General features: G+C 52.8%; 1 long non-coding RNA gene and 1 other non-coding gene across 44 annotated transcripts in view; both read left to right on the top strand.

The window, feature by feature from the left end:
- The first annotated feature begins 1,054 nt into the window (after positions 1–1,054).
- Positions 1,055–1,131, top strand: LOC119239667 (small nucleolar RNA SNORD112). The gene has a single exon (XR_005123944.1). It is a non-coding gene; the product is annotated as a small nucleolar RNA SNORD112 (small nucleolar RNA).
- Positions 1,132–2,044: 913 nt separating this feature from the next.
- LOC129145311 (uncharacterized) overlaps positions 2,045–18,659 on the top strand; it is a 116,447-nt gene continuing 99,832 nt past the window's right edge. For 37 of the 43 annotated variants that reach the window (XR_008550694.1, XR_008550684.1, XR_008550741.1 and 34 more), the window contains exons 1-4: positions 8,111–9,664; positions 12,315–12,590; positions 12,683–12,899; positions 15,056–15,144. This is a non-coding gene — a long non-coding RNA (uncharacterized LOC129145311). Of the gene's footprint in view, positions 2,147–8,110; positions 9,665–12,314; positions 12,591–12,682; positions 12,900–15,055; positions 15,145–18,659 lie in introns of those variants that run through there. The other 6 variants (XR_008550728.1, XR_008550732.1, XR_008550726.1 and 3 more) reach the window with 6 other exon arrangements.

Below are 18,659 nucleotides of genomic sequence, written 5' to 3'. Positions count from 1 at the left end.
CCCTCCGCCCGGAGATCTCATGTCATATTCTCCTAGAGTTTTCATTCCTGCTAACTAATCCCTCAGAATGCGGGCCAGGGCATTAGCCTCAGAGCCTTGCAAAGACCTAAAAGGAAGGGACCACTGATGGGTGCATCACAGACCCCCCCAGGGAGATGCAGCAGGGGTCTGGGGCCTGAGGGTGGGGTGGTAAAGCCCCAGCCACGGCACACACCTGCTGGCTGTGTGTCACGGTGGGCGACTCGGGCACCTGGCTCCAGCTTTGGCACAGGAATATAAAAAATTTAAAAGGGAATGATCTTTGGGATAAATTAAACCTCTTGTGTCCACAGAACTAGCGTTTGGGGCTTCGCTTTCTCCTGGTCCCTCAGGCAAAATGCTCTTGTTTTGTGTTTGTGAAAACCAAAATATATTTCCCCCCACACAGGAAAAAAATGCACCCAACTAGCACCGACCCCCCTCAACTGCTAAAGTGTTTATTTAATTATGCAGAAAATGCATTGCTAATTAATAGGCTAATTACTAAAAATCAAAACACCGTGGACAAAAGCTCAAGCCGTTTTAACCCCACTCAGCCCCTCCCCCGTCGCCCCTGTGACCAGCCTCAGGTCTGTGGTTCCAGATATTTTTCTGTGCATTTGCATATGTGTATAAACAAGCTGTTAAAATCCACGGCTTTGGTTTGTTTAGTACGCAAATTGTCGTGGTGTACATTTCCTTCTCCCGCAGCTTGTTTTTTTCCACTCAATCTGCTCCGAGACAATAAAAATCAACACGGTTCTTACAACAGCACCTTGTTCCCCCAAGCCCCTGATTGCTTGGCCACCTCTCTGCCGCCAGCACGCCCGCCCCAACCCTGCCCAGGCCCTGTCCAGGCCCCTGCCAGGGTCCCTGCCTGGGTCTCTGCCCGGGACTCTGTTCGTGGCACGCTGGCGCAGCCAGGTGTAAGTAATTGCCAAGGTCTGCGTTTGAGGAGTGGGCTCCCGAGTGTTTATGCCATTATTATAGATGAATATATGAATGCATAAATTAGCAAAATAAAGAGGGATAGCCCTGGACCTATGATGAGAAAGTGTTTCTGAACAAAGGATCATGATTAATCCACTTCGGCACAAAATGCCGAGATCCATTAAAAGACAATAGGTTTCATTCTTTTTAAGAGCTATTTAATATTCCGGGGTCTGTCTGCACCTTTTCTATTGTGGGAAGCCCCAGCTGGGATTGTGCAGGGGGAGGGGACGCCTGCAGATAGAAGCTGTGCCCGAAGTCCCAGTCCTTGGGGTGGGTCACGGGTTAATTGAAATAATGTAACTTAGGCTTTGTTTCTTATAAAATAAATCCAAATCAATGCCTAAGCTAAGTGTGCCCCTTGCACACGCCGATGGTGAAGGCTTGCCGTAAAGTGAGGTTTTGATGAACACAACCCACTTGACTGTCACCTGTGAGGAAATTTCTGGGCTTTTCTTGTTTTTCGCTAATGACCCTGCAGCCAGCATTCTTGTAGCTAAGTCTTGAAACGCATCCCTGGCTGGCACTTTACTCCAGCTTCTTAGCGCTGGGATAACTGGGTTAAACGGGTTGCAAAGTTTATTTTCATTGAATGATCTTTCTAAAAAGTCGTTTGACCTTGTCACTGTCTTGATTTAAATCCCCCCTCTGACTTCCTGTGTTTCTGGGACTCAGTCCAAGACCTTAGTGTGGCAAGGAAGACCCCACAGGAAGGCGGGAAGCACCCCCCATTGGGCCTGCCTCTCTGCTTGCCCCCCTTTATCCCAGCTAGGCACCCCGTGTCCCCACAAGCTCCCTGCTGCACTCTGCCCTGCCCTCTGCTGCCTTTTTGCACTTGGGCTTGGGCAGTGTCTTTGCAGGCAGCTTCCCTGACCAAGCTTTAAATTTCTCCTACGGCAAACCCAAAGTTAGGGCAAAGCTAAGTCCCTGGAATTGTGATGCCTCATTATACATTTTCCTAGTCCATGAGAATGTTTACGTTTTCCTAGAATTCACGAAGCATCCGTGCTCATCGCCCCTCTGTCCCCTCCAGGGCCCTGGCTCCTGAGCTGCCTGCCTCTGACTCCTCCGGCTGGAAGCCTCGACCACCTTCCCGGCGATGCAGATTAGGGCTGAGCTGTCTGCTCTGTGTCTTTGGGTGAGTCCCCAGAATGCTGTAAAACTGCAAACTCACACCTGCTCCTTGGTGCACACACCAGCCCCCCGCATGTCTTTTGGGCGCAGGACCCCAGAACCTGGGCTCGTGGGGTATGTGGGTTGGGGGTGGCAGCATGGGGGTTGGTATCCCCAGGGAGGGATCTGAATCGCATTGAGGAAGTGGTTAAGTGCGCGCCCTTCGCAGACTGGAGCCTGGTCCCCGGTCAGAGAAGGAGGGAGGTCCGAGCTAGTGATAGCTACGGGGGCAGGACAGTGAGACTGAGAGGAGAAGGGGCTTTGGGGTACAGGGCTGTGGTGCTGGATCCACATCACCCCGGGGGGCAGAGGGCTTCAACTGCTTGTTAGGAGGAGCCGAAGCCCCAGGGTGCTCAAGGTTTTGGTGGTGGTGGGGGAATAGGGGGCACCCCAAGAAGCTGGCCCTTGGCAGGTCCCCAAGAATATTTGCGCCTCAATTTCCTAGTGAGAAAGCAACCAGAACCCCCACGGCCCCTGAGACAGTCACACAGGAATCACTAACTCTAGGCACCCGCACCCCCAGATCCCGCAGCTTCCCATTCTAGAATGCTCAGCCCTCCCTCCCTGAGACACTGGCAGCTCCTTCTCAGAGAAAACAAAAAGATCTGGGGAGAATGTGAGAGGGATAAGCGGCCCTGCCCCGCCCCCTCCACACCCCACACCCCCCCCCCCCCCCGCCCCCACAGACCCCTGTCCCCCTCCGAAAAAGTCAGGCCACCCCCAACACCTGGGAAGGGGCTGCCCGGCTGGTTTAATCGGGCTCTCCTGAAAAGTTTGGCCATATTTTATTTTATTTTTTTTATAAATATACATAAAATGTCAGACTGCTCTTCAGGCAGCTTTTTTAGGCTCGTATTTATAGACTTTGGCAAGGGCGGCTCGGAAGGAACAGTGGTCACAGTCTCCAGAGGTTAATAATTCCTGGAAAACTTCTGGCTAAACCTGACTTCTCCTAAATTTCACAGAAAACACTCCCTGGGCCGGGCCCAGCCTAAATGAGGGTTTTGTGCCTGGTGCAGCGTCCCGGTAGAAGCGGGGCTTGAGAGATGCTTTTCACAAAGTGAACTTCCTCGCCCAGGGCACAAAGGCTCCTTCTCCCAGTTTCGGGCTGTTTACTCTGGAGCCGGCTCTGCGGCTGCAGTGGCAGCTCCATCCCTGCCTTCCTCGGCAGCCTGGGGGGCCGCAGGGGGTGCAGGCACCTGGTGCTCTTTGTCTGTGAGAGGACAGTCCTGCGGAGGGGGCTGACCCTCCGGCTTCTGCCGGTGAGAGATTTGGGGAGGGTGACTTTGCAAGTGTTCAGACCCACTGCCTTTCCGAGCCCCGCTGAACCCTTTTCAGCCCCAGCGGCTCCCCCCCAACCAGAGACCTTCATTTGTAAAATTCCCTTTCGTTCTGCTCCTTGCACTTCCCAAAGGCAGTGCGCAGGCAGAGGCAGGGACACATATGTAAATACCACTTGAGCAAACATTTTCAAATCAACAGTTTGAAAGCAATCCTTTAATAGATTTAACCCACAGCAACGGCAAAAAGCCTCAAAAATTAGGCGCTTTGAGAAAGCCACACCTCCCAGCCCCCCCCCCCACTTCGGCAGCTCCTAAGTACGGTGGAGGGGCGTCTGTCTGTCTGTCTGCAGGGAAGCAGCCTGGCTCTCCACCTGCAACACGATGCTGCCCCCCCACGGTGGGTCGGAGCAGCTGTAGGGCCCCGGCTGCCAGCAGGGCAGTTAGGCAGCCACTGGCCAGAAGCTGGTCCCTGGTCTTGTGCCTCTGCATGTCCCCCAGTCTTTCTGCTCCATAGAGGTGCATCCTGCCCCCAGGGTGAGCCAGGCAGCCTGGTAATTTCACAGACAAGAACCCCCAGCTGGCTCCTTGGCCAGCCCTTTACACACACACACACACACGTATGCACACGCAAACGCACACACACACCCTGGGTGCCTGTACTAGGGACAAAGACAAGAAAACTCCTTTGGAAACTTCAGTACAGTGGCTCCTCTAGCAGGACCCCAGATAAAGGCTATTCCACCTGGGGTTCCTGGGAAAGGAGCCCCATGAATGGGGCTGGAGGGGAGTGCTGACTCAGCTAGGGCTGTATTCATCAGCACCTGCCCCTCAGCCCTGTCCAGGGTGAGGGGCTTTTCATAAGCCCCTGGAGCATCCATGTCACAGTCCAGCAGCAGGCAGATCTGTGGCTGCAGCCAGCCTCTAGGAAAGGGCCCAGCTTTCCCCATGACTGATCAGCCCCCCTTGATGCACCAGACCCCCCTCCTTCTACTCCCCCCACCCACCGTGCCAGCCTGTTGCCCCAGAAAGGACCTGAGCCAGCCTTTCTTGGGAGGTGGGGTGGGTACTTGGCCACTCCAGGCGGCCCGGCCCTTGAGATGGGGAGTTGGCTGCAGGACAGCCCCTACCCCCCGCCACCCCGCTGGCCCCACACACTCACCCCAGACTCTGCTACTGTCCCTCACTCCCTCACTGTGACAGCAGCACGACCGGCTGCCTCCCGGCCTCTGCCATTCAGCTCAGGGCTCAGCGCAGGGCTGGCAACGGGAGCAGGGGCGCGTCTGTGCATCCTTGCTCTGACCCCAGCCTGCCTCCTCTGCAGCCAGCCCTGGGACTTAGCTTTGCGGGAGCTGCTCAGAGGCCTAGACGTGCAGGCTGCCAACCCGGGCAGGGAGCCGTGCTGCAGCCTCCTGGCCAAGAACCGGCCTGCCTCTCTCTCTGCTCGGGTGCCTCCTGTAACAGGGAGCACCGTCTTTCCCTGAGCAGCTCACTCAGCTGGTTTGCACACTAAGTGATTTTGCCCCCCCGCCCCCCCCCCACCGGTGCCCCGGAGCTCTGTAGCAGCCCCCTCACTCCCTGTACCCTCAGCTCACTACAGACAGCAAGCAAAAGTTGATGTTCACGCTCAGTTCTCATTTTTTTCATGACGGGTAGCCGACCCCCCCCCTTGACCCGGGGGTCAGTTTTGGGGGTCCCTGTCACCCCTCTCCCCCTAGTGGCCATCTACACCTGTCCCTTCAGGCCCCTGCCCCCTGCACATTTGAGTTTGGGACGTCCCGTGACCCTACCGGACTTCCCGGAGCCCAGGGGAGCGCGTGGGTCTCCCCTCTTGGTCCAGCTGCTCAGAATCTGTCTGTTAAGCCATTTCCAAGCTTCTGTGCTTTTCCTGGACCCCCTGCTAGTTGCCAGGGAGAATGCCCTAGGTGCCACCCCTCCCCCTCCCTCTCCACGGGGGCTGCTGGTGGCCGGGCTGGCCTCGTTCAGCCTCAGCAGTGGCGGCAGCAGGCTGGGGGCTCCCCAGCTGAGCCCACAGAGTAGGCTGGCTCTGCCCTCTAGCGTGAGGTCACCCAAATTCCCGTTACTTTTCAGAGTTCAGCTTGAGACTAAATGAGCCAGGAGTACCCTCACCACATCAGTCACTGTGCAAGGCTGGCAGTGGAACCCAGGGAGGGAGTTTTGCATATTACAATTGTTGCAAAGGGAGTGGCCTGACCTTTCAAGACCTGGCTCTGAAAGCAACAGGACACCTTGCCAGGTGCAGAGACCCCTGGCCGGTTCTTACCAGAAACACCATTCACATGCCCACCAAGGCCCAGGAGCTCACAGTAGACTCAGCAGGCCTCCAAACAGCAAAAAGATCCCATATCTGTGGTTCCTCGACCAAGCATTTGCATTTGAGCACAGCAGCTTGACACTCAGGGAAGGCAACAAGCCTCGCAGTTTCCCCTGCTGCTGTTTCTCAGAAGAGCACAGACAGGGAGGCATGTGGGGAAGAGACACCCAGAGGGGCTCCAGCAGCCCCCTGTCTGTGAAGTACACTCATCCATCCAGGCGCTTGCTCTCCTACCTGCCCCGGGGCCAGTCCCGAGTATGAGGCTGTGCGCGAAGAGGCGCCGGTCTGTCAGCTTCCCGTCCTCGAGGCTCAGCCTGGTGGGGAAAGAGAGGAGTGTGTCACTGTAAAGCCAGGTGACCGGGGATGACAGCAGCTGAGATGTATGGAGCCCTGTCAAGCAGTCGAGCCCTCAGCAGGGCTGTCTGCCCAGGACAGGGCTCACGGGCCAGGCCTCCTGATCCCCATTGGCTGGATGAAGAAACTGAGGCAGGGAAGGGTGAGGTCCCATACTCACCGTTGCCCAGCTGGTGAGAGGCCAGACCAGGCAGCACCCGGCGTGTCGGAGGCTCCTAGCACGCCCGGCTGCCGGAGGCTGCCAGCAAGGCTGTGCCGAGTGCTGGGGGGGTGTGGGTGGGCAGGGGACGGATTGATTAGTTATAAGCGCCTCCCAGCGGTGCTTGAGATCCCAGCTCCTCTGTGGCCCAATCCGTTTGAAGGGCAGATTCAAAATTAGGTGGTAGCACCTATGGGCAGAGGCTTATGAAAATGGCATTATTAACCTGATGTGCCGAGGGCCTGCCCACCTCCGAGCAGATTGCAGATAGCAACAGAGGGGGCGGGGGCTTGTTTGCGTGGACAGTGAGAGAGGACGGAGCACATCGGGGGGCCCCCTAGGGCTTTCTCGTGGGGAGGACTAGCTTTGGCACGACTGAGGGCTTGATGGCTGCGAGGGGCTAATAACGGCAGCCCCCCTCCACTCAGGGAAGGCCACCCGCAGCTGCAACCCACTCTTGGGGGGAAGGATCCCCAGCCCCTCCTCTGACACAGACAGGGACCTTGAGCCTCCCTGCACCTCAGTTTCCCCACCCGAGGGATGGAGATGAAAACCAAACGCTGGCCAGGCAGCCCCTGATCCCACAGCCTCCCGACTGCCCCCCACCCCGGCTTCCCACCCAGTACCCCGCACCCGGGCCAGACACCTGTCAGCTTGTCAGAGAATATTCAACAGGAGAGGCCCCGTCCCGGGAAGGCGCGGGCAGGAGGAGGGCGGGGTGGGGGGAGAGGCAGGGAGGGAGAGGGTGCCGACCCGGCGCGCTCCCGCCCGCAGCCCAGGAGTTGGGCTACTTCAGATTTGTGCCAACTCACGGTGCGGTGGAATCGGAGGATCAGCCGGTCTGAGCCTCCAGACACCAGCCAAGAGTCTGTGGCGCCCCCAAGTGCCACAAGGGGGCTGCCTGGGCCGCGATTTTTGAACCCGTCAAGTGAGGAGGGGGAGCCGGCCGGGGGGACCGGGGCTCTGGCGTGGAATCGCCGCAGAGGCGCGGGGGGCGGGCGGGCGGGCGGGCGCCCCGGGGGCGGCGAGCGCGGCCCCCTGCTCCGGCGCGCGCCCCTCCCTCACCCGCGCGCTGCAATGCAGCAGCCGCCGCGGAGGGTCCGGAGCTGTCCGGCCGGCGCCGCTCTCCAAAGTGGGGGACGGAGGATGCGGAGCGGGGCGCGCCGGGCGGCGCGGGCTGGCGGGCGCCCCCGAAGCCGGTGGCAGAGTTGGGGCGGCGGCAGAGGGTCCGAAAGGAGGAGAGGTGGCGTGTCGTGGTGCAGGGGCTCCGGGAGGGATCTGCGGGGACCCCGGGTCCGCGTGAGTCAGTTTGCAGCGAGATGACTGACAGAAAGGGCGGGGAGGGGGGGCCGGGAGGAGAGGGCCCCGAGGACGGCCAGGACGGCTTGGCACACAGTTTTAGGGCAAAAGCACCAACTCCTGTGTTTCCCCCCAAGCAGTGTAAACAAATAAATGAATAAATAAAAGCATCTGCAAGCTGAATACTCCTCCCAGGCCGGGATGGACTCATCAGGTGGGCAGCGCTGCCTTGGAGAAGGGGGAGCCGCAGACCCTTTGAGAGCCAGCAAGGAGGCTTCAGAGGGGCTGGGAGGGGGCAGAGGGTCCGGGGGGAAGGCAGAAGGGCCTGGGAGGGGGCTGGAAAGTCTGGGGGGAGTGTGGGTGGTCCGAGGGAGGCGGGAGAGACAGGGAAGGCGGCTCCAGGACTGAGGGCAGAATGCGGGTGTTTGAGGGGGACAGGAGGTCCAGGGAGGGGGTTGCAAGGTCTGGGCAGAGCAGGGGGGCCTCTGAGGAAGGCAGGGAGAGGGCAGGAGGACCTAGGTGGACTCTGAGGGCTCTTTCTCCAGAGCCCCCGCTGGAATGCGGGTAGGGGGCAGCTCCTCTCTCCTTTGAGGCATTTGTTCCGTAAAAACCAGCGTCTTCTTCTTACTCCTGAGATTTCGTTTAGACCGGGTGCCTAAGCTCATGTAAATGACTTTTCTTCCCCGACTCCCTCACCTCCTGCACTTTATTTTCGCTTGTTTATTTGAAAAACCTTTAATTAGGAGAAATTTCAAACATCACAAAAGGAGAGAAAATAGTACATCATTTCCTCACGGTGTGCACAGTTTTCACATCCCCGTCACGCAGACACAACCCCACCAGCACCAGCGCCCCTGGTCCCAGTTAACCCTCCAATCCTTCCCCCTCCACCCTGGACTGTTTTGAAGAAAATAAAGGACACAGTGATTTCCTGTGAGCATTTTCAGTATGTATCTTTACAAAGGACTCTTCTGTTTTAAATACATAACCACAATGTCATTATCACAGTTAAAAAATTAACAGCATTTCCTTAATGCATCCAGTATCTATTCAGTTTTCAAATATCCCTGATTGACTCATAAATTTCTTTTACAGTTGGCTTATTCAAATCAGGGTCCTAATTCTTTCGTGTACTTTCCAGGGGCGCCGGGGTGACAGAAGGTAAGTGCTGCTACACATTTAGCAGCTGGAAAACTACCCCCGCATTCAGGGAGCAGCCCAACCTCAGTAAATCTCAAATCTCTCGCTGAAAACGGGGCCAATTCTGGGGCTTTACCAGGGTGACTGAGAGGCTGAGGGATCGTGCACATGAACCCCCAGCCCTGTCTGATACATAACAGACACTCAGCAAACAGTAGCTGCTGGGATTATTCTTTTTCCCGGAAACCTCTGAAGGGGAGCAGAGCTGGGGAAGGCGAAACAGAGCTGGCTTTCGTCCACAAAACAAAAGGTTCCTGGCAGTCCCGACCCCTGTGTGGTGAGGACAGCGCAGTACGTGCGCCACATCCCAACTAAAGCAGCCCGCAGTCGGGGGCTGGGACCTCCCGGCCGGCTGGCAACTCAGTCAGCAGCCCCTCAGCACACAAGCCTACCCTGTGGCCACCCCGGACAGCCTGACCGGGGACCCCACAGGTGGCCAGTCCACTAGATGTCACTCTCTGCTGTGAGTCCAGGAAGGACCACTACCCCAATTGCTCTGGCCACCGCCCAGCCCCGGGTACCGCAGGGGGATGCCACCCCTCAAACGTTGCAGACAATTTCTAAAAAGCATTTCTCAACATGTCATGCGAGATGCAGTGGTTTTCTCACTGCATCAGCCCCAGCCCGACCGCAGAAGCAGAGGGAATGAACAGTTAATGACCATTAGCTCAGGCCAGGCACCGATATGCCTATTCTCTCTTTAAATCCTCACCCCGGCTTGGTCTCCTTTCCCTTTATTTTACAGATGAGAGGACTGGAGAGGTTAGTGACCTGTCCAAGATTGCCTAGGAAGCAGGACCTGGGACTCCGACCCAGGTTTGTCTGATTCCTGTGCATCATGGAGTGGTGGAAGGATGGATATTAGGTCTGGTGGATGGATGGATGGATGCCTGCATCAAGATATACCAGTGGCTAGAGAGATGGCTGGCTGGCTGGTGACTGCTGGTGAGATGGGTGAAATGAATTCAAGTGCAGAGGGTGGAAGGATAGATGGATGAGAGAGAATAGTCAGTTTCTCACCAAGGTAGAAGACTTGCTATTTCTGCGAAGAGAGATTTCCTCTGAGTAGTGCTGTCTGGGGAGCTCTTGCCTTCTCCTCTGCCTCCGAGTGGACTGTCTGGCTCAGGTGGCTCTGGGACAACAGGTGGGCTGCCAGCTCACAGGGAGCGAGTCCCAGCTGTGGTGCCGGAGCTGTTCAGCAGCAGCTCTCAGTCCTAGCTGCTTTCACACTGCTCTGAGAAACAGCAGGCTGCCTCCTCACCACTGGCTCTCCTGGATGACTAAGCCTCGAGCCCGACTGCTCCGTCCTCCTCTAGCCACTTGGCGCAGTCTTAAGTCCCCTAAATCATCACAGCCACCCTCTGTGACTGCACTCACCATCCTCAAGGCAGATAGAGGGAAACTGAGGCTTGGGAATGGTAAGTGACTTGTCCAAGGTCACACAGGGGAGCAAATGGAGAACCAGGACTTGAATCCTAGTCCGGTTTTCTTCCAAATTCATTCATTCTTGCCATTTCACTTAAATTTTGACTTTGATCGAAAAAATTCGCGCTCCTTGGGGCTCACCCATATCAGAGTCACCCCGCTGTTCCCTGAGGGTGCTGGGCTGCTTAGCCGCCTAAATTCAAGCGTATTTCTCAAGTAACACCTTCGCTAGTTTATTCTACTTGCGACTATCAACTAGACGCACCTCTGACGCCTCTCCGTGCGATTAATCGCGTCGGGTTAATTTTCTGGTCGCTCACATTGTCACTGACTGGTAAGGGGAGCAGATGCAAAAATGGCCCTAGAACCTGAAGCGGGTGCAAGGTAACAAGAGGCAGAAGGCTGCAGAGCAACCCAACAAGCCCCCCGGCGACTCGACTTCTGTTGAGCACACATAATTTGACAAGCAGCTCTGGGCTAAGCTCTGTTACCCACATCCCATCTCTAACTTCAATCCCAGGTCTGCTATTACTAGTTTTTTGAGTTTAGGCCAAGAATTTAAACTCCGTGCCTCAGTTTCCTCACTTGTGATCTGGGTGTACTAGTAGCATTTTATTAATGGTGCTTAAAGATTGAAAGAGTAAAACATTTAAAGTGCTTCAAGCAATGTTTCCCATGATAAGCACGCAACGAACATTTTATTATAATTAAAATTACAATTATTATAACCCTTCTCATTAAAATAACATTTAATGTCTCTGACTGATAAGGATCATCATCCACATGTTACAGATGGCCAAACAGGTGCTCAGAGTGGGGTATGAGTTTTTCTTTGGAGACGGAATCCGTGGAATGGAAATTTGAGAGTAAAGGATTTCAGTTTTAGTTCTCGAAAAAATGAGTTATATGCACAAAATAGAAGTGCTGTGTCAAAGGAAAGATGGGTCCTTGGAATAGGGGACACTCCCCAAGATTTCCTTGAGGGTGTTGAGAGTTTTGAGAGGTTGGATGGGAGCTGGGGAGAAGGGAAGGATGAGCAATTCAGGTTCTCTTAATTTGACTCCATGGCTTCTGTGGGGCAGTGGACAAGTTTCCCTAGTTCTCATACCACACTTACTTCCCTACCTGTTTGTGGGGGAGGTGGGAGAGTGTGGTGAGAGAATAGCTGTATGGACAGCAGCGTTTCTTTGTTTACGTGTTTTGAGGGTGGCCAGGGGAACAATTCTGAGTCTTATCCTGTGTGGGGCATGAGCCCTGGGCACCACCGTCCCATTCCTGGGCAGAACATGTGCAGCTCCAGCTGGGGTGGTCGGTGGCTGCACGTGGACTGGGTGAGGTGGTGAGGAACCCTGCAGCCGAGAGCAGGGAGACGAGCTGAGTGTCTGCTGACTCCGTGGCTTTGCTGGGAGCATCAGTGGCTCTGACACCTGGGCCCAGAGTCCATGCAAGGCTGGTGGGAACCATCCCCACAGCATCTCTTCCCAGAGACCATTCCCGTGGTACATCCTGGGGCTGTGCCGGACGCTCTGGGGTCACACGCTCACATTGTGGGCTGGCAGGGGGTTAACTGAGTGCCACTAAACTGAGGCCTTGGGGCTAAGAGGCCGAGAGAGACTTGAGCCAGTCTGGCCACTTGCAAGTCACTTCACTTTTCCAAGGCTCAGCTCCCTTATGTGTAAAATGGAACAGGTGATATATTTGCTCAGATGTCCCCTGCTCCTTACCCAGAGTTCTCATCGCTCGCTCCTGTCCCGCACCTTATTACCGTGCGTCCTGATTGTTTCTGTCTCACCCATGAGGGCATTGTTTAACTCTCAGGTCTCGTCTGTTTTGTTCACTGCATCGTCCCTGGCGCCTAGACCAGTGCTTGGACGAAGTGCGTGCTCGAAACTTATTTAGGGGGAGAGGGGAATAAGAGATGCTGTAGGATGGAGCACCCCAGAGGACTGCCGGGGCATGCAAAGCAGACAGCATGAAGCCTGCAGCAGAGTACGCATCCAATAGCGATGGGCTAATTATGGTGATTATGTCTAATTCGCAGGACGGTGCCGAGGCCCAGAGGAGATAATGGATGCTGAGGCAGGAGGCGGGCGCCGTGCTGGGGACAGGAGGTGCAGCATCCTGACCCTCTGCTCCTTGGAGGGAACTTGTGCTTCGACTTCATGCTTTTCATTTTCACACCATCTGGAGGGAGGGACGACTGCTGGAGTATTGCCACCTGAGGCCTCGCAAGTGTGACAAAGGCAGAGGCCGGGCCCGGGCCCCGGTTCCCAGCTGAGCGGCATTTCCAAGCCACCGCCTGAGTGTGGCCGAGTGGGTGTGTTTATGTCTCTGTTTCACTGAACACACACGTGCGTAATATATGCATGTTTTCAAATTCGTCTATTTGTGTTTATTTTCATGTCCCAGAGCGCCTCCAAGCCGGCGTGCCGGGCACGTAGCAGGCTGTTCCTGGGGCAGGAGGGAGCTGGCTGTGTGCTGTCAGTGGACTCCAGGCTCCTTTGCTTTCTGGAAAATAATTTGAACATCAAGAGTCTCATGGCACAGACTCCCAAGGGCAACGCCGTGTCATGAAATGAATTTCCTTTTCCAAGGCGCAGCCTCTGGCTGGATTACTGTCTTCCAGGTACTGGTTTAAGTTGGATGCTGTGTCCAAAACCCAACAGATCCCAACAATTTGCTGCCCGAGGCCCCTTGCTTGACCTGAGTGCTGAGATCATTCGTTGCTCTGATCCCTTGGGCCGGGCGTGGCCGCGGGTGGCATGGGGGGGTGGCGCGGGTGGGGCTCCGAGGCAGGGCGGTGTGGCGGGCGCCTCCCTTTGGACCACGAGGGTGTTGCTGTCCTCATTCTACAAATCGCACAAGCCGGGGCACAAGGCAGAGAGGCCAGGTCACGTCTCTGCAGTTACACAGCTCGTGAGTGCCTGCTGGGGTGGAACCTGGTTTGTCTGTCTGTCTAGCACCACTGCTCGGGCGCAGCTGCAGAGGGACCACAGATGTGGGCGAGGGGCTCAGAGGCGGGCGGGGGCACCACGCTGGCTGACCCTGGCGTGAGAAACAATAGTTGGTTGTGCATAGGGGCTGGGCTGGAAGTTCCCTAAGGCAGGGGTGGGGGAGACAGGCGCAGGGCGAGTGAGCCTTTGAGTCGCCAGCTGGCCACGCCTTGGAGGCAATGGAGTGGTGAGCTCTGGCTGTGGCCGAGGGCGGGTGGAGGTGGCACAGGCACCAGGCTCTGGCTGGCCCTGACGCCCGGCGGGTGTGCTCTTGTCAGTCATGTCCGTCTCACTCTCCCCTCGCTCTTTTTCAGCTCTCAGCTGAAACCTCCGCAGAGGTCTCGTAAGCCACTGGCCCATGAAACATACTGTTTTGAGATTGAAACTTTACAGATACAAAAGGGATTGGGGGGCAGGGGTTTCACTGGAGATTTGGGAGTGACTCAAGTATAGGGCAGCGGGCGGATGAGGGCAGAGAAATGTGGGGGGCTCAGATGTGGTCACTGTCCTGGTCTTGGCCATCGGGGAGGTCGGAGGTTGCCCGGCGGAGTGGCGAGCGTGGGCCCCCAGCCAACGATGTGCAGCTCTCCACGACCGAGGGACACAGGAAAGAGACCAGAGTGGTTTGTGGTTGTTCATTTTATTATTAAACTAATAAGAGGTTAAAGCAATAATGTCACTTGCCTCGGATAAAACAATTGTGGGAATGTGGACAAAAGATTTTGATGTGTCCAGGTCTGCTGACCTGTCTTTACCATACACTAAAGGTTGAGGCTGTCTCCTTCCTTCTGATGGGGTGCTGTGCTACAGAGGGTGGGCACACTGGGTGCTCTTCCCTGAGGACATCTGGAACCTGGGGGAGGCAGACAGGTGTAAGGGGGCTTAGTGGGTGTCCAGGGAATAGTTAGAAATGAATGACTGCGTAAACAGAATGAACGAGGGCCAAGTATGGACCCCTGGTGACGGAACGTGTTTCAAACCAGGATTGAAAGTAATCTAGTTCTATCAAAAAAAATGCCAAACCCAGCAAGGTGAAGGCTGTTAGGATTATGGCCAGGGTTAGTGAGTAGACAGTGGGTATGGCTGGATGGTGGTTGCAAGTATATTTCCTGTTAAGAACAAATTGTTAAGAACAATTTGTTAACAAATTGTTAACAAATTTGTTAAGAACAAATTCCATGAGTAAATAAATGCTAAAATGAAAGAGCATCAAGAATGAACCACCAAAAAGAATAATTCATAACCCGAATTATGGGTTCAGGTTAATCCACTCAGGTGCACTGGTGGATTCTCATAAGCAACCAGCGCTCAGCTCTGTGAATAAGAAGCGCTGGGCATATAAGTAGTGATCTAAGTACCAACCAACAGCTCTGTTCTGGCTAAGTGCTGAGCACATGTGTGTTTATTGTATTGAGAAAACAAGTAAAAATACCAAAAAGGACAGATAAGAAACAACGATGAGATCATACCTGGAATCCAAGATTGCTTCCCTAACTCCCTGGGTCTGGGTCCATTACGGACCTTGGCTGACTCCCTTGTGGGTAAGAAACGTAGAGAGAGCTGCTTGTAGTACTCATTATTCTTGCTTTTGATTAGGGGAGTAAATTCATGCATGTGGAATGTAATGATAATTATTAAATTAAAAAGTATACAGTGAGAGCTGTGTGATATCAGTGGTGAAACTGTGGCATGAGCCAAAGATTGAGATTAATCTTGTGCAATCACCGATGGCCATTAAGAAGTGCCTCGGATGTTTCCTCCTTTGTAATATCTGCCTTGTGTTTCACAGACTGGAGGCCCCGAAGTGGGCCTAATAACACCGTGGATGCGGATCTGGACTGTGGCCTCTGTGGGAAATGAGCCGTGGACCGAAGCGATGTGAGTGATGGGGGCTTGCCTGGGTGGAGGGTGCATATGCATTATTAAGCATGAATGAGTGCAAATAAAATAATAAATGGCCGAGCACAGACAAATGATGAGACTGTCACGAACCAAGGGACTTGAATGTCACTTAGCATAACTGTCACCAAATTAAAAAGTAATACAACTCGGCTGTTCTCTGTGTAGGAACAGAGTGAATAAAACCAACTGTGTCCCATGTTTCCCTAGTTGTAGCCCACTCTACACATACATGCCCTGTTCCGTCAATGTAGTTATTCTTTTTCGTGGGTTGAGCGTTGGGTTCATGCATGTCTGCTGACTTATTCAAAATAGATGCGGGCACAGATAAGACCAGAGAAGGCCCAGGACAAACTCACAACGACAAAGCACTACAGCCCCAGGAGCTGTGGCTGCACAGTGAGTGGCATTACAACAAAAATGTCTATGCTCCTGCATTGTTTAAATAGCATTCCGTTATCAGTCACCTTTTGTTTAATTCATTTATTGTTATGGAAATGCCAGTGTTTGGACAGTGCAGGATTTCTGCCCTCAGGTGTGGACACTATAGCTAGACTGTGTCCTCCTTGATAGTCCCTTGTGGGCATCCCCCGTTACTAATTCACGTATGACGGATTCTATGGACGCTTCTGTTGAAGGTTGGGCTGCGACTCGGTGAGAGAGGTGCTTATGAAGCTCAGGTTTTGATGGTTTTCTCTTGGTTGGGTAAAGTTCATGGATATTTTATGATTTTTTAAAATGGATAAATAAAATTTATAAAGGCTAAGGATGTTTTATAAATGATGGCTGATTAACTTAATTCTACAAAAATGACCATTAAAAATGACCCAGTGTCCATTTTGAATAGTTGTTTTCTGTAACATAAATGGACACAGCACAGGGGATTGAATCATGTAATATTTTTTTTTTAAGATTTATTTATTTATACAGGCACTGGGTACAGTCAGAAGCCGCAGAAGGTGAGAGAATTCACCAGAGCCAGAGCGGGGAACTGAACAGGCAGACTGATGAAATACACTGCTGAGGGGAGCCCCAGGCATGGCAGGAGAGGTCTGTGTGCCATGTGGGACCCTTGCTGGCGGCCGGGGATCGAACCAGCGCTGCAGAGGCTACGGGCAGCTTTGCAGCCCAGTGCTCAACTGCTGTGCCACCAGGGGAGGTCCGAATCATGTAATTTTTATAGGGGGAGCCTCCCTGGTGGCGCAAGGGGTTAAGCATCAGCACTATGAAGCAATCCACAGCCACTGCAGCACGAATTTGATCCCCAGCCAGGCAGGTGACCCACATGGTGCAGCAGACCTCTTCTGACTCGCCTACTGTATTTCAGTAGATCTGCCTTTCTGCTCCCCACTCTGTCTCTGGTGCATCCTCTCGCCCCTCCCCCTCACACTTCTGGCCTGTACCTCAGTTCTTATATGCATAAATAAATAAATCTTATAAAAAGAGAATTATTGAGGGTATGCAAATAAAATGTAATAGTTAATATTTTCAAATTTTCACCTGGAAAATTGTCCAAGAGTGTTCCTAAGTAAATGAACGAATGAATGAGTAAATTAATAGAAAAGAGCAGAGAGGGCATGTGTGGGCTAAGGATGATGGTATTTCATGATTCCAGATTTAAGATCACTCCAATCCCATGCATTCAGTGTCCATTTCCAAATGTGCTGGTTGGTTAAGGAGTAGTCAGTATTCTTGCTTTTTCATGGTTTTGTTTTGTGGGTTGATTTCACTACTAAAAAGAAATAAATAGTTACATAAATGTGTAAAATATAAGAAAGTCCAAAAAATAAACTTTTTCTTAATATTTTATTTTTTAGATTTATTTATTTATTTATACAAGCACTGGGTACAGTCAGAAGCGCGGGAGGGTGAGAGAATTCACCAGAGCCAGAGCGGGGAGCAGAGCAGGCAGAAGGACCGAAGTACACTGCTGAGGGGAGCAGCGGGTGGCAGGAGAGGTCTGCGCGCCTTGTGGGACCCTCCTCCGGTGACCGGGGAGCAGCCGGGGATCGAACTGGCACAGTAGAGGCTGCGGGCAGCTTCGCAGCCCAGTGCTCAACCGCTGCGCCACCAGGGAGGCCCCCCCCAAATAAACTTGTGATGAGAATGATCCAAGGATTGAGAGACTGCAGTGAGCTCAGGGCTCTTTATCTCATAAAAAAATAATCTAGCCTGTCTCGTTCCTTTTGCCAGTTGTTTTGTATTTCATTGTGTATATACACATAGTTTATTTAAATATCCCTCCAAGGATGAAGATCTAGGCTATTAACTCTTTGAACAAGGACCACAGGGAGATGAAAGATAGTGTTGTGGAGTAAGAGATGTTTTTATGATCGCTCATTAAAACTTCCTTAGAAATGTCAACTCACACAAAGGACAATCATAATGAGCCAAGAATGAAAACATTTCATGATCAAGAAGTTTGATTAGGGTCCTCCCTGGTGGTGCAGGGGTTAAGTCTCAGTGCTATCAAGCTATCCACAGCCATTTTAGCACGTGTTAGATCCCTGGCCAGGGAGCTGACCCATAGGGCGCAGCAGACCTCTCCTGTCTTCCCTCTGCTCCCCTCAGCAGTGCATTTCAGTGGATCTGCCTGTTCTGCTCCCCACTCTGTCTCTGGTGAGTCCTCTTGTCCCCTGCCCCGACATCTCTGGCCTGCACTCCAGTTCTTTCGTATACTGAGGTATGCAAAAAAATAAACAAATCTTAAAAAAAAAAAACAAAACCCTAGGACCCCAGTTCTTATATGCATAAATAAATAAATCTTTAAAAAAAGGATTGTGATTAATCTAATTCAGCAACTTTAGAAAATGTTCTAGAATATTACTTAAATTTACAGAATATATTCTGCATTGGTGGGCATGCTCTGTAACTTGTTCTCCCCAATGTGGTAGCCACTAGCTACCTGTGACTATTGAGTACTTGAAATATGGCATGAGGAAGTGAATTTTGAATTTTACTTAATTATTTAAATTTAAATTTAAATACTCCGGCAGCTTGTGGTTACTCTACTAATTGTGTGGGATGTTTGGCTCATTGGCATTTGGTTGCTAAATAGGAATAAGTAGATGCACAAAATCAATAAAGAGGGTTAATTATGAGCCAGAGACGAGATTGTGCCAGGAAACAAAGACTACAAAGAATCCGGTTCTGCATAGCTGAGATTCGTTGGTAAAATATCTTTGGTTCATGATAAAACAGACACAGGCTTATTCATTTATTTTATCAACTTTGTTATTACCTTGAACCTGTGGCCCATATTTCATGTGAACATTTCTCTACTGTTAAAGATCTATGTATATGGGTGGGGGAAGATCAAAAATAGTGTCAAAGTTGTCCTTGGTATGTTGAACCGTGGCTCATGGATATCCATGAACAGTCAATAGTGGTGTCCATGCATGGCGTAAAGATGATAATGTGACATGGGCCAATATGAAGCAGTTAATTCAAGTCCTCACAACTGGGGCCCATAAATGCAAGGTCTTTTTCACATT

This window comes from Talpa occidentalis, unplaced genomic scaffold, assembly GCF_014898055.3.
Source record: "Talpa occidentalis isolate TD23 unplaced genomic scaffold, MPIMG_talOcc4v2.1 talOcc4.11, whole genome shotgun sequence".
Classification (NCBI taxonomy): Eukaryota; Metazoa; Chordata; class Mammalia; order Eulipotyphla; family Talpidae; genus Talpa; species Talpa occidentalis.
Note: the sequence above shows the minus strand (reverse complement) of the source record. Positions and strands in the feature narration are given on the sequence as shown.